Source organism: Pantherophis guttatus, chromosome 9 (genome assembly GCF_059756535.1).
Source record: "Pantherophis guttatus breed Tessera chromosome 9, ASM5975653v1, whole genome shotgun sequence".
NCBI lineage: Eukaryota > Metazoa > Chordata > Lepidosauria > Squamata > Colubridae > Pantherophis > Pantherophis guttatus.
This window is the reverse complement of record NC_142071.1, coordinates 16,441,320-16,460,136: the sequence shown is the minus strand read 5'-3', so window position 1 is coordinate 16,460,136 and position 18,817 is coordinate 16,441,320. Positions and strand designations below refer to the sequence as shown.

At 44.5% G+C, this 18,817-nt stretch overlaps 1 long non-coding RNA gene across 2 annotated transcripts; it reads left to right on the top strand.

Moving 5' to 3' along the window:
* Positions 1-92: 92 nt before the first annotated feature.
* Positions 93-17,206, top strand: LOC117677058 (uncharacterized). Of its 2 annotated transcripts, none has more exons than XR_004594627.3 (3): positions 93-238; positions 8,836-8,994; positions 15,340-17,206. It is a non-coding gene; the product is annotated as an uncharacterized LOC117677058 (long non-coding RNA). The 2 variants fall into 2 exon arrangements; XR_004594626.3 differs by having other exon boundaries at positions 110-238; positions 8,816-8,994.
* Positions 17,207-18,817: the final 1,611 nt, after the last annotated feature.

Below are 18,817 nucleotides of genomic sequence, written 5' to 3'. Positions count from 1 at the left end.
AAACAAGGGATCGCTGGAAGCAAAAAAAAGGGGGGGGAGACGGCGTGGGGGGGAGAAGAGAGGCGGACCTCGTTGCAAAGGCTCGCCTGGCCAAATAAAAGCAAGGAATCCCGAAGGAGCCGCCTCTCGCTTCCCCACACACCCCCTCCCGGATCCCTGATTGCTAAATCTTTGCGGGCGGGTTTGCATTTCAATGGATGGGATAAAGAGGGATCTTTGCAGCCCGTTCCTGTGCAAGGTAACTTTGAGAAGTCAAACGGGGTGGGGGGGGGAGGCTGCAACCTAAGTGTGTTTCCTTCCGATCTGGAGAGTTAAATTCCGTGGAATTTGGAAGGATTTGCTTCGCGAGTGTGCGCCTTGAAGTTTACATGGCGTGCCTGGTCAGAGAGGTCTTCTCCAGATACTCAGCGCCGCGTATGGAATAAGCTGCTTGACAGCCATGATGATAGGAGCGTTCAAAGCAAAATCCGGTTCAATTCAGCGGGAGCATAAATTGCCAAGCGCTCGAAATTGCAGCCATTATCCCGCTGCTTCCTTTTTTTTTTTTTTTTGCAAAGCAGCTAAAACTCTTAAACACATTGTCCAACAAGTTGCTAATAAGACAACACCTACAAGAGCAGTGAGTGAAACGGACACACACACACACACTCTCACTATATGTGGAATTTACACGCATTTTTCTCTCATGAATTTAATTTCCACAGGAATTTTAATGCCCTCAACAGATTTTTAAAACAATGCCCGAAAAATGTCTTGAAAGGCAAAGGAGACCAGAGTTTGGCAAGTGACACTGGTATGAGAATAGGAGTGATGCTAATAAAAATTTGCATTTGAGGCTTATGGTTTGTTGTGCTGCTTTCCATCTCAAATACTTTGATGTCAGCTATTTTTGATTTTTTTAATGGCATTTATTATCCAAATCTGGCATATATCCCATATTCTGTGGATTACAAGAGCTGAAGACCTGCACTAAATTGGATGAGGCTTTGGTATATGTGATGGAATGGAGTCATTTTTAAAAATAAAGTTGGTATCTTTCAAGGCCTGGCTATTATAGTATGTTAGCCTCTGGTTCCAGTTATTTCAGCCTGACATTTGCTGCCTCTGGTTATATTAGCACAAAGTGTTGAGGGAAAAAACAACACATGCAGTGAAATTACCTACCTATCCACCTCTCTTTAACCCAGCAACTGTTCCTTAGATTTCTTATCAAAGTGATAAATATTTTTTATTATTTATCACCTTTGATAAAGTGATAAGATAAAGATGGTTATTGTACTATAGAAATGAAAAAGAGATTAATTCTAAAGCAGAAAAGCTATGACAAATGTAGACAAGAAGATGAAAGATAAGGGCATTATAATGATAAGGGAGTAATATTGAAAAGCAATGGTGTTTCTAGTGTTGATGCACTCTAAAACCTGGACCCTTGGAGAAAAAAAGGGGGGGGGAAAGGTAAGCTTCTTTTAGGATATAGATGTAATTAGTCCTGAAGCAAAGAAAAGCTGACTCTTCTTCCTTGAAGTGATGTTCAGTAAACAGATTTTGAGCAAGTGATTCAAGTGGAATATACATAAGAAAAAAAGATTATGTTTGGCAAAATTGAGAGAAGTAGAAAAGGGAGAAGAACACTGGTGGAAAAGGTGGAAGAACAAGATCAAAAAGATTACTAGAGTACTTTGGGAATGATATGAGTTGTTATTTATTTTATTTAGATTTATATTGCTGCCTATTCACACATTATTAGTGTACAGCCTGGGCAAAATGCCACCAATATGTCAATACATGAGTAATTTGGTGAATTCAAACCAATTCAGTAGCACCTGTCACTAATATATGAATGAATGGCTCCAAAATGGCATCCACTCTTAAGTTTGCCCTAAGTTTGCACAAAGATAAGTCTGAAATCTTGGATAAAATGTGATGTGCAGAGCACCAAAAATGGCTCTATTCTCCGTATGTTTATTCTCCGTATTTTACTTTGCTTTTGAATGACATTTCAAAGTGAGGATGGCCAGGATAAGGAAAGCCAAAACAGAAATGAAAAAAAAAATGATTTAATTTAAAATATTGGTATTTTAAATTAAATATTAGTGGGTTGAATCCAATAGTGCAGGACAATCCCAAATTGAGCTGAGTAGAGGTTGTGAAACGGATCCTTTAACATTTTCAGAAGTCCTATTATGTCAGACAGCATAAAATGCAAAGGGTCTGCTAAAAGTCTGAAGGTTTTTTAAAATTAGTTATAGCTTGAAGTTGTATAATTTTAGAGCGGTCCTTTATTTTCTGTACCAATCGCCCTCCAGTTTCACTAAACGTTTGTGTACATGGACTGTGGTTAATAGAAATTTCAGCCCAAATACATCAAGCAAATAACAGACATGGGAAAGCTGTTGCGCTCACTGCTCATTTCACAGGGATTCCCTGAGCCACTTCATAGAAAAAGGAGCCTCTTTTGTGGTCAGTGTTCTGTTAAATGAAATGTGTCTATATACTTAGTTCACCCAGATTGCCTTAGCAATATTTTAATACTTTGTCACAGGCTTACCTTGGTGTGTCAACAGGATGTTACATATTTACCTTCTTTTTGTTTTTAAACTTTTCAGTCAGAATAGACTGAGGTATAGTACACCAATAAGATTTATTGGCATGTTTGCCAAGAATAAATTTCCAGCGCAGTATCCAAGAAAAGCCTTCTAACCAAAACAAGTAAGAAGTTGCATTATATTCCCAACTACAGGTAGTCCTCAATTTATGACCACAATTAGGAACAGCATTTCAGTTGCTAAGCAAGCAATTTTTAAGTGAGCGTGTCCAGTTTTATGACCTTTTTTTTGCCACAGTTGTTAAGTGAATCACTGCAATTGTTATGTCATGGTCTTTACGAGAATCCAGCTTCCGCCTTTGACTTTGCTTGTTGGAAATTGGCCTGGAAGGTCGCACATGGCAATCATGTCACCTTGGGAGACTGCAGCAGTTATAAATGTGAGGGCTGGTCTTAAGTCACTTTTTCAGTACCATTGTAACTTAAAACAGTTGCTAAATGAATGGTTGTATGTTGAGGATTACTTATATTTCATCCTGCAAAGTAAAAGCTATGATGCCTGCAATCATTTTCATTTCATTTTCATTTTATTAAATTTGTATACCGCCCTACTCCCGAAGGACTCAGGGCGGTGAACAGGCACGAAATAAAACACATAAATACAAAAGTTAAGACATGATTAAAACCCAATTAAATAATTTTTGCCCGAGACAATTTAAAACTCCCAATAATTTAAAACAAATTAAAATTTGAGTTTAAAAATTTTAAAGAAGGGGAAAAAATTAGGCCAGGCCGGCCTGCTGGAATAGGAGTGTCTTCAAAGCACGGCGGAAAGTGTGCAGATCCGGGATCCTCCGTATCTCCGGGGGGAGCTCGTTCCAGATCGTAGGTGCCCCCACAGAGAAGGCTCTCCCCCTGGGGGCCGCCAGTCAGCATTGTTTGGCTGACGGCACCTGGAGGAGCCCTCTCTATGAGAGCATACCGGCCGGTGGGAGGCTGTTTGTGGTAGTAGGCGGTCCCATAAGTAGCCAGGTCCTAAGCCATGGAGCGCTCTAAAGGTGGTAACCAAAACTTTGAAGCGCACCCGGAAGACCATCGGGAGCCAGTGCAGCTCGCGCAGGAGAGGTGTCACATGGGAGCACCATGTTGCTCCCATAACCACCCACGCGGCCGCACTCTGCGCCAGTTGGAGCCTCCGGGTGCTCCTCAAGGGGAGCCCCATGTAGAGAGCGTTACAATAGTCCAGGCGGGAGGTACCGAGGGGATGAGTGACTGTGTGTAGGGAGTCCCGATCCAGAAAGGGACGCAACTGGCGAATCAGGCGAACCTGATGAAAGATCCTCCCGGTCACGGCCGTCAAGTGCTCTTCTAAAGACAGCCGTGAGTCCAGGAGGACACCCAAGTTGCGAGCCCTCTCCGTGGGGGCCAGCGATTCGCCCCCAATAGTCAGTGATGGCGTCAACTGACTATATCGGGATGTCGGAAACCACAGCCACTCGGTCTTGGATGGGTTGAGCCTGAGCCTGTTCCTCCCCATCCAGATCCGCATGGCCTCCAGACACCGAGACATCACTTCAAGGGCATCGTTGGGGTGGTCTGGGGTGGAGATGTACAGCTGGGTGTCATCAGCGTACTGGTGGTACTTTACCCGAAACCACGGATGATCTCACCCAGCGGCTTTACATAAATGTTGAACAAAAGGGGCGAGAGGACCGACCCTTGTGGCACCCCACATATGAGGGGCCTCGGGGTCGATCTCTGCCCCCCTGCCAACACAGACTGCAACCGGCCGGAGAGAAAGGAAGAGAACCACCGTAGTACAGTGCCTCCCACCCGTAACCCTTCCAACCGGTGCAGCATGATACCATGGTCAATGGTATCAAAAGCCGCTGAGAGGTCTAACAGGACCAGGACAGAGGAGCACCCCCTGTCCCAAGCCCTCCAGAGATCATCAACCAACGCAACCAATGCCGTTTCCGTGCTGTACCCGGGTCTGAAACCCGACTGGAACGGATCCAGATACGTCGTCTCATCCAGGTGCTGGGGAAGCTGTTGCGCAACCACACTCTCGACAACCTTCGCCACAAAACGAAGGTTGGAGACCGGACGATAATTAACCAACATTGCCGGGTCCAGGGAAGGCTTCTTGAGGAGAGGCCTCACCACTGCCTCTTTCAAGGCGGCGGGGAAGTCACCCTCACCCAATGAAGCATTTATAATCCCCTGGAGCCAGCCTCGCGTCACCTCCCAGGAAGCCAGCACTAACCAGGAAGGACATGGGTCCAATAAACAAGTGGTCGCGTTCAGTCTGCCCAGAATCCTGTCAACGTCCTCAGGGGTCACAGGATCAAACTCATCCCAGATAACATTCTCAAGACCTGCCCCAGTCCCTCCCCCTGAGACTACCCAGTCGGAGTCCAGATCTTCCCGAATCTGAGTGATTTTGTCATACAGATACTGAACAAAATCCTCGGCTCTACCCTCCAAGGGGTCCTCCCGCGCTTCCTGGTGGAGCAGGGAGCGGGTCACCCTAAACAGGGTGGCCAGGCGGTTATCTGATGACGCAATAAGAGGAGCAAAATAACTACATTTTGCTGCTTTTATCGCCACTAGGTAATTCCTAATATGGTATCTTACCAGTGTCTGGTCCGATTCAGAAAGACTGGCCCTCCAACTACTCTCTAGGCGTCTTTTCCAGCGCTTCAACTCCCTCAGCTCCTCAGTGAACCAAGGAGCCAAATGAGATCGGCGCCGGGTCAGAGGCCACAAAGGCACGACCCGATCCAGAGCTCCAGCAGCCGCCCTATCCCAGGCGGCCACTAGGTCTCCAGTCGAGGCGTGTGCCAGAGCCTTGGGAAATGGCCCAAGCTCCATCTGGAACCTATCAGGTTCCATCAGGCGCCTGGGGCGGAACCATCTTACCGGCTCCGCCTCCCTGCAGCGGGGTGCAGCGGTTCGAAGGTCGAGACGAAGGAGAGAGTGATTTGACCATGACAAGGGCTCGGTAACTATATCCCCTATCTCAAGATCACTCAGCCACTGTCCAGAGACAAAAACCAGATCCAGCGTGTTTCCCCCCGTGTGGGTAGGGCCATGAGTTAACTGGGTCAGGTCCATGGCTGTCATGGAAGCCATGAACTCCCGAGCCACCTCAGACGCCTCACCCACGGACGGCAGGTTGAAATCCCCCATGACCATAAGCCTGGGGGTATCAACCGCCACCGCGGCAATGACGTTGAGTAGCTCGGGCAGGGCTGTTGCCACGTGGCAGGGAGCCAGGTACGTGATCAGCAAACCCATCTGAACCCCACGACCCCACTTCACGAGGAGGGACTCACAGCCGGCCGTCTGAGGAACAGTGGCCTCCCTCGGTCTCAGACCTTCTTTAATAATAACCGCTACTCCCCCGCCCCTGCCCTGTAACCTCCGCCGATGGAATGCGAGGAAACCTGGTGGGCACATCTCGACGAGGGGGACCCCCCCTCCTGGCCCAACCAGGTCTCCGTAATACCCGCCAGGTCCGCTCCCCCCTCACAAATAAGATCACAAATGAGGGGGGCTTTATTTACTATGGACCTGGCATTGCACAGCATCAGCCGAAGGGTCGGGTCCTGAGGGTCTGTGCAACCTGGGGAACGGGTGGAGCCTTGGGGGCCGGAGCATGTCACTGCTTGTAAACAGCGGGTACGTGCTCCCTTGACTCGATATGGCCCCCTGCTCCCGCCATACCTACCCCTCCCACTCACGGTAATGATATTCAGAACACTATCTGGACAAACTATGACTCCCCCCTCGACCCCGAGATCCCCACCTCCCACACCGTGCTTCCTTGCCAGGCCCACCCCTCCCCTTTGTGGGCTATCCCCCATACCCACGACCCGCATTCCAATCAAACCCTCCCCCTCCCTAGAACCCCTTAAAAAATTTACAAAAATTTTTGATATAAAACCCCTCAACCCTCTAGTTTTTGCATGCCAATCAAGCTGACTTGTTCTTACATGATGCCTTAATTAATCTCCTAAAATACTCTTAATTGAGCTGGAAAGAATTACTACCAAGTGTGATATATTTTGGCTTGTATGTACACGATGTGACATGTTTTATCTTTGTTATATCTTTTGGTAGGAGTCAGAGTGTGCAAACATCTACCTTGTATTTTTGTTCACCTTAGTGATATAGGAAAGCCTTCATGTTGTGGATTCTTATTATTAGCACAGGTGGGTCAAAAAAGTCAACATAATGAAAGAATAAAAGCAGGAGCTAACATAACATAATATTAAGCAATAGGATTAACAATAGTAAAGAATCAGCAACTCACTCCTGTAAGAATTTGGGAGGAAGATAGCTACTGATACAATCCAAGGGAGATGGGCAGTTGAGAAATATGAAGAAAAATTAATTGCCCTTACTATGATTTATACTTTGTAAAATATAAGTTAAAGATCAGTACTTATTTTGTACTGTTCAGCATATGAGAGACAACAGGGAAGAAAATTGAGAAAAATTAAGGGAGGGCAAATGAGAATAATTTTTATTCTCATTTTAGAATTTGTATTGCAATGGATTGTATTGCAGTGAACTTCATTCACATTGAGTTAAACTATGTTTTATTTTAGCCATGATTGAATAAACCACAGATATCTAGGTTCAAGAGCACACTAAGCCAGATACCATAGTTTGCAAACTATAAACAGGGTTCAGTTGTCATAAGTAGCTAATCCTGAATGAACTGTACAGTGATGTAACATAATACGTAAACTCAGGCTTTGCTACAATTCGATAACTATTAATCTGAGAGATCAGTGAATGTTACTTCTAAATAATTATATGCAGAACTACACATTTGGTTTAGCAATATATGAATATAAAATGATTTTTCATGAATATGTTTACTGTTTTTATATGACATTGGAAATGCTATTCTGACCCAGGCCATATTAGTGCTTTATAGATTGTATCATCACTACTGAATAAGTAGGAGTGTAACTTTCCATTAGTAATAATAAGAGTGTTTCAAAAGGCCTAATGCTTTTTTTCCTGCTGTATCTCATTTGAGGCATATAGGCTACATCTATGTTCATTCAATCTCTACAACACCTTAATGGAAAGATTCTGCTCGTGTGTACTGACTTTCCTACCCTGATGCCCTTCTAGCTTACAGAATATGTTCGTATAACCCACAAACCCATATTTTGCTTAATTGTAAAGGAACTGCGGAATATGATAGTTACAAAGCATACTGGCTGGGTTTGCGCCCTAAGATTCAAACAGAACAAAACCTGGGTAGGATATATGAATGTTACTGACAATTTCCAGCCAGTGTGGCTACATTCTTGTCTTTCTATGCCATGAATCAAGCAAAGCCTTATAAATGGAATGCCATCCTTCCGAGGCACTCTAGAAGAGCTGGATGGGAACTTGAAGAATTTCTAGGCAGCAGACTGGAAGTTGAAGTCCAAGATACAAAGAGGGGACTTGATTGAGTAAGCTTGCCATATCTGTCTGTCCGTCCATCCATCCATGCCTACAATGCCTACCTAGACATTCAGCTGCTAAGAGCTCAGCATGGATAGTAAGGCAAATATTTACTCCGGCTGTAAGCAGTTATCCCTGGATCAGGCTAGGAACAAAAGAGTTAACCACATCTGGAATATTGGTGTGGGATTAACTTCCCCCTGACACATGCTTCTTGCAAACAAATGGTGCTGTGATTGTGCAGACCTTCATTAGAGGAACTTGATGTAATTACCCTCTTTTCTTTACTAGCTTTGCAGCTATCTCAGTTCTGTTTATGAACATTATCAGCATGCATGAATTTATCTGTGATCTTTTCCATGAGCTTCATTTGCATATTGGGCAAATTGCAGTGGCATAATTTCTTAATCTATCACTCCTGTATTGAGCTCATTCCTACTTATTCCTGTTTTGGAATGGGTATACACTACCCATATTTAAAGAAGCTTCATGTATCATTCCAACTCACTCTTTGCTTTAAGCATAGTTTATTCAATCAATCACTTTTGATTTGGTTTCTACATCTCCTTAGGCTAGCTAAGCTATTAGATCTGGGATACAAAATAGGAACAACCATTAGATGGCGGAAAAGAGTTAAAGTGTTTTCCGTATCTTTGCTGCCATCTGGTGATTTAGATGTTTATGCCCCATTTATTTATGGAATGAAATGTGGTGGCCAAGCTGTGATACCAGTTCTTTGGACATGGAGAGAAGGGCTCAACATACATTCCATTTCCTGATTTTTCTCACCTCCAGTTATCCTTTCTGCACCTCAGGCCAGAGGACCGTCTCCAGCTTGGCACTTTCCAAATCGATTGGCATTCCTAACTCTAAGGAATTCTAGGAGTATAATTGCCAGAGCAGAAGAGAATATGCAAGAGAAACGTCCATAGCAAGGTGAAGTGCACTGCATGTAACAAAGTGCAATACAAAAGGTGGGTTTAGATCCAAATATACTTGTATTAGGATTCTAGAGAAATTACAGAGACTTAAATTAGATCTCAACAACTTACGGATTTGATGAGGTTTAGGTAATAGTTTTGGAACTATGACCCTTTTTATTTGATATGTAGCAGTTACAGAAAACATTGGCCACATTTATTTAAACTGTGTTGCAATTACCGTACATATACTGGGCTATTGTTGTTTTTTTTAAAGCTTGAAAATAGGAAATCAAAGGAGAAATGAATATTGAACACCCTAGAGTAACCTTCCAACACTTGAACCCAGTGTGGTCAATGGCCTCACATGTTTGAAAAATGTAAAACTGATTTGTAGACTTTTTTTAGCCACATATTTTTGTAAAACCCTTGAACTAAATGCAATTCAGAATCATGAATAGGCTCTGCATTTACCTCTACCAATATTACACCTCTGCAGAATGAACATATTTAACTGCTTACCTGGGTCATGGGATAGCATATTTTGGGGAAAAAGGAAATTCAGTTAAATGATTAAATTAATTCCATGATGGTTATTTTTGGTTCCAGTCCAAAAATATATTGGTTTGGGATTCAGCTAATTCTCCCCTCATGCCCCCCCCCACACTTTCATCCTTAGACAAAATTCTGGAGAAGCTACACAGAGTCTGCAATATAATGATTTTTGTGTTCTATTTACAGACTGGGCCCAGTCTGAAGGACACTGGGCAACTTGGCCGTCCACATAACAGATTTCAACCCAAACCATTATATCATAACATACGAATAGGTACTCCTCAATTTACAACAGTTCATTTAGTGACCGTTCAAAGTTACAATGGCACTAAAAAAGTGACATAACTGTTTTTCACACGACCATTGCAGCATCCCATGGTCACATGATCAAAATTCACATGCTTAGCTACTGGTTCATATTTATGATGGTTGTAGTGTCCTGGAGTTATGTGATCCCCTTTTGCGACCTTCTGACAAGCAAAGTCAATGGGGAAGCCAGATTCACTTAATAACCATGTTACTAACTTAACAAATGCAGTGATTCATGTAATAACTGTGGCAAGAAAAGTTTTAAAATGGGGCAAAACTCACTTAACAAATGTTTCAATTAGCAACATACATTTTGGGCTCAATTGTGGTTGTAACTTGAGGACTACCTGTACTTGTTGGAAACACCCCCCCCCCCATAGTTAGGTTTTTCTTCATAACAACCTGTCCCTAACCTGGCCCTTCGGGCCTTCCAGCAGTGTACCCATCACTACTGCGTCCATTCACCTTGATGTTGATTGTCCTCTTCTTTCCTTTCACCTTTCCCAGCATTAGATCCTTCTCCAGAGAGCTAGGTCATTGCATAATGTATCCAGAATAGGATAAGTTGAGTCTGGTCATTGGTGCATTGAATAAGAACTCAGTTCATTTGTTTAGTGATCAATTTGCTTATTTCCTGGACAGCCATCCATTGAATTCTCAGGTGTTTTCTCCAACATCAAATTTAGCTGTCCTCCTTAAGGTTATTTAAGTTTGATTTAGGCTCAACATCCTTCAAACAGGATGATCTCAACTTCGAAATGGACCCCTCGGCCATCTTTATATTTCTCAGCTTGCCACACAGTTGGGGGTGGGTGGGAGAACAGGCTTGGAATGTCACACCAGACAATAACAACAGATCATCCTGTGGGAACCAAGATCATCCCAACCGATACTGGCCAGAGACTGGAAGGAGTTACCCGGGAGATCCCAGAACACATAATTGGACAATGTGACCTGTGACAAGGGAGGGGAATATTTATTCTTTAATTATACAAAAACTGCAGGAATTATTTAGAGTTGGTTTTGCTTTCATGTGTGCCAAACTCAATAAAACAGTTCTTAAAGAGATCTAATTGTCTTGGAGTGCTGGCTTGGTTGAGTTTGTCAGTTGGAACCTTGACATTAAACCAACTCTCACTTTTCAGATGTCAATTAACTAGCAATCCCTCCAAGGTCCTGAGCCCCAGCCACCTTCCCGGTCACCTTCAGGAGGACAGAAAAGACTCAGAAGATTGTTGAAATGGAATGCAAGGGAGAGCCTGTGACAAAGCCCAGCACGGGTCCAATGAAGTAGGTGCAGGGAGCAACCCAAGCAGATTTCGGAGCCCAGGCAGTAGTGGCCCTACCAAAAGCTCGACCAGAGAGAACTAAGCGACGTGGTGCAGGAAGAAACCATAGTGACCAGAGACTTTTTACAGGTGGAGGAAGATGTCTGGCGAAGGAGAACACCAAAAGTAGCTGAGGCCGAGTTTCCCTTGACTTCCCCTCAGACTTTGTTTGCCCAGGCGCCGTGATGGAGGGCAAACAGGATGGAGAAGTGGGATGATCACGCAGTGGAGATATATGACTGCCAGCCGCAGCCCATCAGTGGAGCAGCCGAGAGGTTTCACTACTTGGATGTGCGCTAAGTGGAACCGATACAGAGAATGGAGCTGTTGGCCGAAGCCAGAATCTAACCGATCCTGTCACTTCTGGCCAGTTGGAGCCCAAGCCCAACTGCTGCAGCAGGAACGACCAGTTCCCCGCAAAGAGCTGCCGCTTCAGCTAGCCCTACCCCAAGGCAGAGTCCCATGAGGCATTACTGGGCTGCGAGCCCATCTGCACGCGCTGTTGGCCAACTGCTGCCCCCACCAGGATGGCCCAGTGACAGCCGTGGCCTTACTATCCTGGGCCTGGGTGGTTCGCTGGACACGGGGCCTCCACCACCACCTGCAGACCCTCCACCAATAAAGGCCATGTTCAACAGAAGCCCAGAGAAACTGTTGTTCTTCCTGAACTAGGTGTGGGCCCAGTATGCCCCATACTGGACCGGTATGCCCCACCTACCCTCACAAGGGGATAATGGCAAATGGCGTGACTGCCAACCTCAAAGGGGAAGCAGTGAAATGGGTAACGGGCCTCCACGATGAGGGAGCACCAGAGTTGGGGAACATTGATGACTTCCTAGTGGAGTTTAGGGTCAGGTTTGAAGATGCGACCCAAGTCTGGAAAGCAGAGTCAGAGATACTCCTTTAGACAAGAGAGCTGACTGGTGGTGGAATACATCTGGGAGTTTCAGAGAGTCATAGGCAAGTTGAGGCACTGACCAGAGCGGCTATTGGTCTACCACTTCACAAATGGCTTGAATCGAGAGCTATTCCACACCTGCCTGTCCTGGGGAATACCCGACCGGATCCACAACTGGTACCGGGTGGTGACAGTGATAGATCTCAACATGAGAGAATACAAGAATGGTACCCCCCGAGCCAAAACTGAAGAGGAGCCAAGAGCACCACTGACCAGCCCCCCTGAGCTGCCCCCACCCACCAGACCATTTTGTGCTTTCAATGTGACCAGCAGGGCCATAGGTCAGCTGAGTGACTGGCACCTGCTCCCCGACCAGCGACAAGAGCTCCCACCAAGCCAAAGAAGCCGCAGTGGAAGGGGTGAGAGAAATTGAGTGTGGTGTACTAAGTCATAGAGGTCTCCTCCCCAGCAGTGAGAAATAGGGAACTCCAGCCAAGGAGGACCAGCAGCTGATCCCCTACAAGATCAAGGACAAAGGGGAGAACAACCCAATGATAAGTGGAGCCATCCGTCCCTTTTCAATCCTGGTGAAGATTGTAGCGCCCAAATTGGGAGCCCAGAGAGAAATGGAGGTACTTGTAGACTTAGGCTGCACTTAGTGTTTGATGAGCATGCTGACAGTGCTGAAGCGGGGAATATGATAGCGAAAACTGCCTCAATCAATGAAGTTTGAGCAAGTGTATGGCTTACTAATAGGGGACTGCCCGCAACGCACCTGATAGAGCTCATGAAGCTAGAGATAGGCCAGCATCAAAAAACCATCTGATCAGTGGTAGCACCAAAGACGGAGGCAGTAATACTGGGGCTGTCCTGGTTAGATAAGAGGGTGCATACCATATGGTGCAGAAAGAAGAGAGAAAGCTGAAGCTGGGGAAGAGGCTCCCCCTTCAATAAGAAACCTTGGAGGAGAGGCAGAACAGCAGAGAGTTAAGGGGGAGTCACGACATCAAGCAACCTAGCCACTTTGGGTTTTTAAAAACACTACATTTAGTAGTGGAAGAGAGAGTGAGAAGCACTGTAATTTGGACAGTGATAGACCTCCAAACAAGCCCATTTTGTAGCCTGTTCAAGCCTCCCATCTGCCCAGAAACTGGCCTAGATGTTCCTTCAGCATATCTTCCAACTGCACGGAGTACCAAAAAGAATCATCTTGGATCAGGAGGTCCAATTCATTGCTATGTTTTGGAGAAAGTTTGTAAAGTTGATAGGATCCTCCCAAGGGCTTAGTGTTGTGGTCCACCAGCAGCCTGCGGAGCTGACAGCAGAGTCGGACAGCGATGAGGCTGAGGAAGAACAGGGGCCAGTCCTGGAGGCTGAGGAAGGCCCAGATGAGGGCTCTGCATCGGAGACAGAGATTGGGCCAGAGCCATTGGGGAGTGAGGTCCAGACTCCGGAGCCTCCAGAGGCTGACAGTAGAGAGGCAGAGGAACAAAAGGAGCCTGTTCCTAGTGCACCTGTCAGGTTCCGAATCAGGATAAGAAAATAAATCGCAGATAACAGGGTGGATGTTGTTCTAAAGTTTTATCTTCCTAAATTAGGCACGCTCCGACAATCACCGAGTGCAATTACAGTGAAATATTGTCAGCTCTAACCTTATCGTGCTTTCCCTTCCTGTTTTAAACCTAGCGCTACTCCTCCCCCAGATTCCACACCAAATCCCTGTGCTGATTGGAGGGCTCCAGCTGCCTTCCTCCGGCCAGTAATTCAATACAGTTAGTCCTGGTTCGTTGGGGCCATTCCGATCGGGATAGGTCTGATAAGCGTCCATTAATGCTGGCTAACGCAGCTGGCACCTCATCCATGCAAGTGCAGTCCTATCCGCCCTCAGCTGGAGACCCTGTGTACAGCTGAAGGAAGAGGATTCCACTGTCTGTATGCAGGAAGAGGCAAGTGATGGCAAGGCAAGATATCTGGGCAGGAAAGTGGGCTGCACACTCTGTCTCCTTCCGTGTATGAGAAGAGCCCCGACGATGTGTATGAGAAGTGCTACTAGAAGGTAAGAGCAGCTACAGCAAAGAGGACGACTTGGGAGTAGGGCCAAGAGATGATTGGCCCCTCCCATAAGGCTTAAAAGACCAGCAATGGCTCTTGGGCTCTTTGTCAGGAAACAACGTTGATAGACTTGCTCTTGTCTGGCTGCACTTATCTCTTGTCGGCGTCTTCTGCTTCTGAACTTTTGCCAAGAAAAGCCTTTGGCAGTTTGCCTAATTATACCAAGATTGGTGATTAGACTGAAGAGTTTGTGTTATGAAGAGTTCATTTTGATTTAGTTTGAACTATGTTGAGAATGAGTTAATTCTTAGCTGTTCTAATAAAGTCTGTTTGCTTTGGAACTGTTTGTGTCTAGTACTACCTACTTGGGCCTGGGTCACAACACTTAGTTCCCCATTTCATCCAAATACAAATGGGGCCGTAGAACGAGTGAATGCAATGATAGAACAATAATTAAGGTGTTATGTCAACTATCAGCAGTCTAATTGGGCAGACCTCCTGCCATTTGCTGTGAAGTTGCATACAACAATGCAGTACTTAGCAGCACAGGGCTTACTCCGTTTAAAATAGCCACGGTGGTGGAGTTTGTCCCCATGCCAGAATACCCTCAGGAACCCCCCTCCTCAGTAAGCTTAACGGAGTGGGTGGGTTCTTTGTAAAACACATGGGGGAATGTAAAGCGAGCACTGGCTAAAGCGACGGAAACTCAGAAAATACAGGCAGACAAGAGGCAAGTGCCTCAGAAACCATTTCACATAGGAAAGAAAGTGTATGTCTACAAAGTATCTGAAATTAAAGTTGCCCTGCCAAAAGCTGGGTCCAAAGTTTATAGGGCCTTTTCCCAGAGTGAAAATTATAAATCCAGCCAGTGATTTTAAATTGAAATTATAAATTCCAGTAGAATTAAAACTGCCATATCTACTGGGGAAAATGCATCCGGTGTTTCACCGCAGTCTGCTTAAGCCAGGTCAGAGCTAAGGCCAGTAGCAAGGATAGCTCCAGGTCCAATTGTAGTGGAGGGGGAGAAACACTACGAGGTTAAGAGGGTCCTGGATTCTAGATCATACAAGAGGAAACTCCAGTACCTAGTCCAGTGGAAGGGATGCCTGATGTCAGAAGCTAGATGGGTAAAAGCGCAGAATATGAAGGCAAACAGATTGATAAAGAAGTTTCACAAAAAATACCCCCAGAAACCGAAAGGGACATAGGGAACCCTCTGAGTTCTATTAATATCTGTATGTGCTTAATGTCTTCCAGGTGCTTTTTTCTTTCAGCGGGATCCAACTGTCAACTTTGAAACTGACCCCTGCTACTGCAGCCATCTTTATATTTCTCAGCTTGCCACACTGGGAGTGGGGGGGAGAGGCTTGGAATGTCACACCAGACAATAACAGATCATCCCGTGGGAACCAAAGACATCCCCATTGGTGCTGGCCAGAGATTGGAAGGAGTTACCCGGAAGACACCAGAACACCTAATTGGACAATGTGACCTGTGACAAGGAGGGAGGGGAATATCTATTCTTTAATTATATGAAAACCACAGGAATTATTTAGAGTTGGTTTTGCTTTCATGCATGCCAAAATGATGTAATCAATAAAACAGATCTTAAAAGAGATCTAATAAGAGTGCAGAGAAGAGCAACCAAGATGATTAGGGGACTGGAGGCTAAAACATACATGAATGGTTGCAGGAACTGGGCATGGATAGTCTAGTGAAAAGAAGGACCAGGGGAGACATGATAGCAGTGTTCCAATATTTGAGGGGCTTACACAGAGAGGAAGTGGTCAAGCTATTTTCCAAAGCCTCTGAAGGCCAGACAAAGAATAACGGATGGAAATTGAACAAGGAGAGATTCAACCTAGAAATAAGGAGAGATTTTCTGACAATGAGAGCAATCAACCAATGGAACAGCTTGCCTTCAGAAATTGTGGGAATGTCATCACTGGAAGCTTTCAAAAAAAGACTGGACTGCCATCTGTCAGAAATGGTGTAGAGTCTCCTTGGGTGGGAGGTTAGACTAGATGACCTACAAGGTCTCTTCCAACTCTGTTAATCTGTTAGGCTTGGTTGGGTTTGTCAGTTGGAACCTTGACAGATGTCTTCAAATAGAAGGACTGTCCTCTAAAGCAGAACATGTAGCCTTTCTACTTGATAAACTTCATGTGGAAAAAAGTCCATTCCTGTTGCTTGATAGAGTTCATATGGGAAGAGAGTCCATTCCTGATGCTAAGGAATTTTGTGTTCTCTTGTTCCAACAAGCACTGAATCCCGCACTGTCCTTGATCTCAGGAGAATGAGGCAGACAAGAATGCTAAATCCTAACTGTACAGAGCAAGAATTATAGGTCTAATAATACCACTATTGTGACAGACATGGGAGGCTCCTTTGGGCCTGGAAGAATTCCTCAGAGAAAACAGCCTCAGAATCCCATTCTCAATGTATCTGACTAGCTAAAAAAGAAGCTGTTTCATATCAGACCACAAACTGTTTTTTTTTTCTAATTTAGGAACTGTGGGGAGAGAAGAACATGTTAGCACCTTTTTATCTCCCCGTTTTTTCATCTCCAAAAGCTGAATCCATGAAAGGAAGAAACAATAAAAGTGTGTGTTGTTGGAAGTGAGCTATTCTTGATTGACAAATTAGGGGCTCAATGGAACTAATTAAATCTGACCTTGGGCCTCTTCTGGAAAATAAGAATATTAGAGCCTTCTTCCCATGCTGTTAAAATACTTTGATTCCTCCATTGATCAACTGAATGTGCTTTGCTTCTCTTCTTCAGGCAGTAATGACTCAGTTTGGAATCACAGATATTTTTCTACTAATGAAGAACTTTAGCATGAGGTCATCAGGAAAGGTAGGGAGCAATTCCTGTTAAAAGAGGACTGCAGACTCCAGTGATAGCAATGGATGAAAATTTGTTTGCCTGCAAATACTATTTTTACCTTCTTATACTTTTGTTCATTCGTCTAAAATTGTGTGATATTTAAAATGAACAAGAAAAAAATTGATCAAATATGATTTCAACATAATTTCAAATTGTCTTTGGATTTGGGATCCTAAAGGGATTATCTGATATCAATTCCTCAAACACTTAATAGTTAATAAAGTTATTCAGGCACAATTCTTAACAGAATTCCTAAACCCTTTTCTTCAATGCTACGTACATACAAACACAAGGTGGGTTCACAATCTGCGCTAAGAATAACGTGGGTGGCCATGGTTGTAGCATAAATCACAAGTAGTTGGGTTTACATATCACGCTAAGCAAAAACGATTTAATATTTATTTAACCATAAAGATTGGGTTAATTCCACATGCAAAGCCACAAACACTGTAAGCCCCATAATGACTCAATGTGTCAAGTAGATCATCAGAATTTGTTGAAGCTCGTCTATCATGTCAGTGGCCACTAATGAATCATCAGAACAGTTATTTAACGTTTGTAGGGCCATACATTTTCCTTGCTTTAAATAACTGGTAAATAGAATTATAGTAAATAGAATCTAAGTCCCGATGAACTATAACATAGACAAATTACAAAAAAGCCTTTGGTTATGTCAGTTTCTCCCTATCTGGTATTCCCTGATGGGATTACAGCTCTCAGAATTCCAGGAATTGTTGGCTCAAAATATCTGAGGGCATCAGGTTGCGGGAACCTGTAATATCCTAAAGATTCCATTACAAAGGGATATAAAATGAACTCAATATGTGCCACTGTTTTCCACCATGACCTAATGAGGAAATCAGTAGCCAACTGCATATCTTCCATTTTAAAGATCTCAAGGTCAATACTTGCCATCTCTGTTTAAGGTACCCCAAATAATATGGCTGGCATGATCTGTCTGATAGCCTATGAGGCTCTTAAAGCACTACCTATTAAGAAACTATTGAATTGCTAACAAGTATCTCAAATCAAAAGACACAAGTCCTTAATAAAGTAATTGGGTTATAATGTACTGATGAGGCTCTCCTGTTCTTGTTATTTCCATCTGGATCTTGCCTTTCTATCAAAAGACCTCTCTAGATGATTAATGCCTTGCTCTTCTCCTTTCCCTGGTGCCAACCTCCAGGATATATAGCAGTGATAGTGAACGTTTTCAGCACTGAGTGCCAAAATGGAAGCATGCATGCAAAAATGGAGGAGCTGCCCAGGGCGCATGCGTGCATCCGAAAATGAACTTCTGGTTTCAGCTACTGAACTTCCAGTTTCAGCCAGCTACTCTTCCAGGTTTCTGGTGCGCATGTGCACGTGATGATCAGCTGGCCAGCCCGCTTGCTCACACAGGAAAACGGAAGACCAGCTCTTCTAGTTTCTGGCACTGCCGCATGCAAAAAAGCCAGCTGATCATCACGCACGCATGCGTGCCAGAAACCCAGAAGAGGAACGAGTGACACCGCGCATGCCAGGCGACATGGCTCTGTGTGCCACTTCGGGCATGCATGCCATAGGTTCACCATCACAGATATATAGCATCATACAGGCTGCGTTCAGACATTGTACTAAGCTACACTTTTAATAAAGCCAAAGTCAAAACCTAACAAGTCATTGTTTGGTATAAGACAATCTGTGAATCCAGCATGAAGCATAGATTTCTGTTGCAAAGTTGGTAAAACTATAATGCCTTCTAGAATAGGGTGGACATGTGATACCAAAAGAAGAACTTATTTGAATAAACCACACGAGCTAATGTATATGCCTAAGAGCAAAGCAAGAAATAAGGAGAAAATGTAC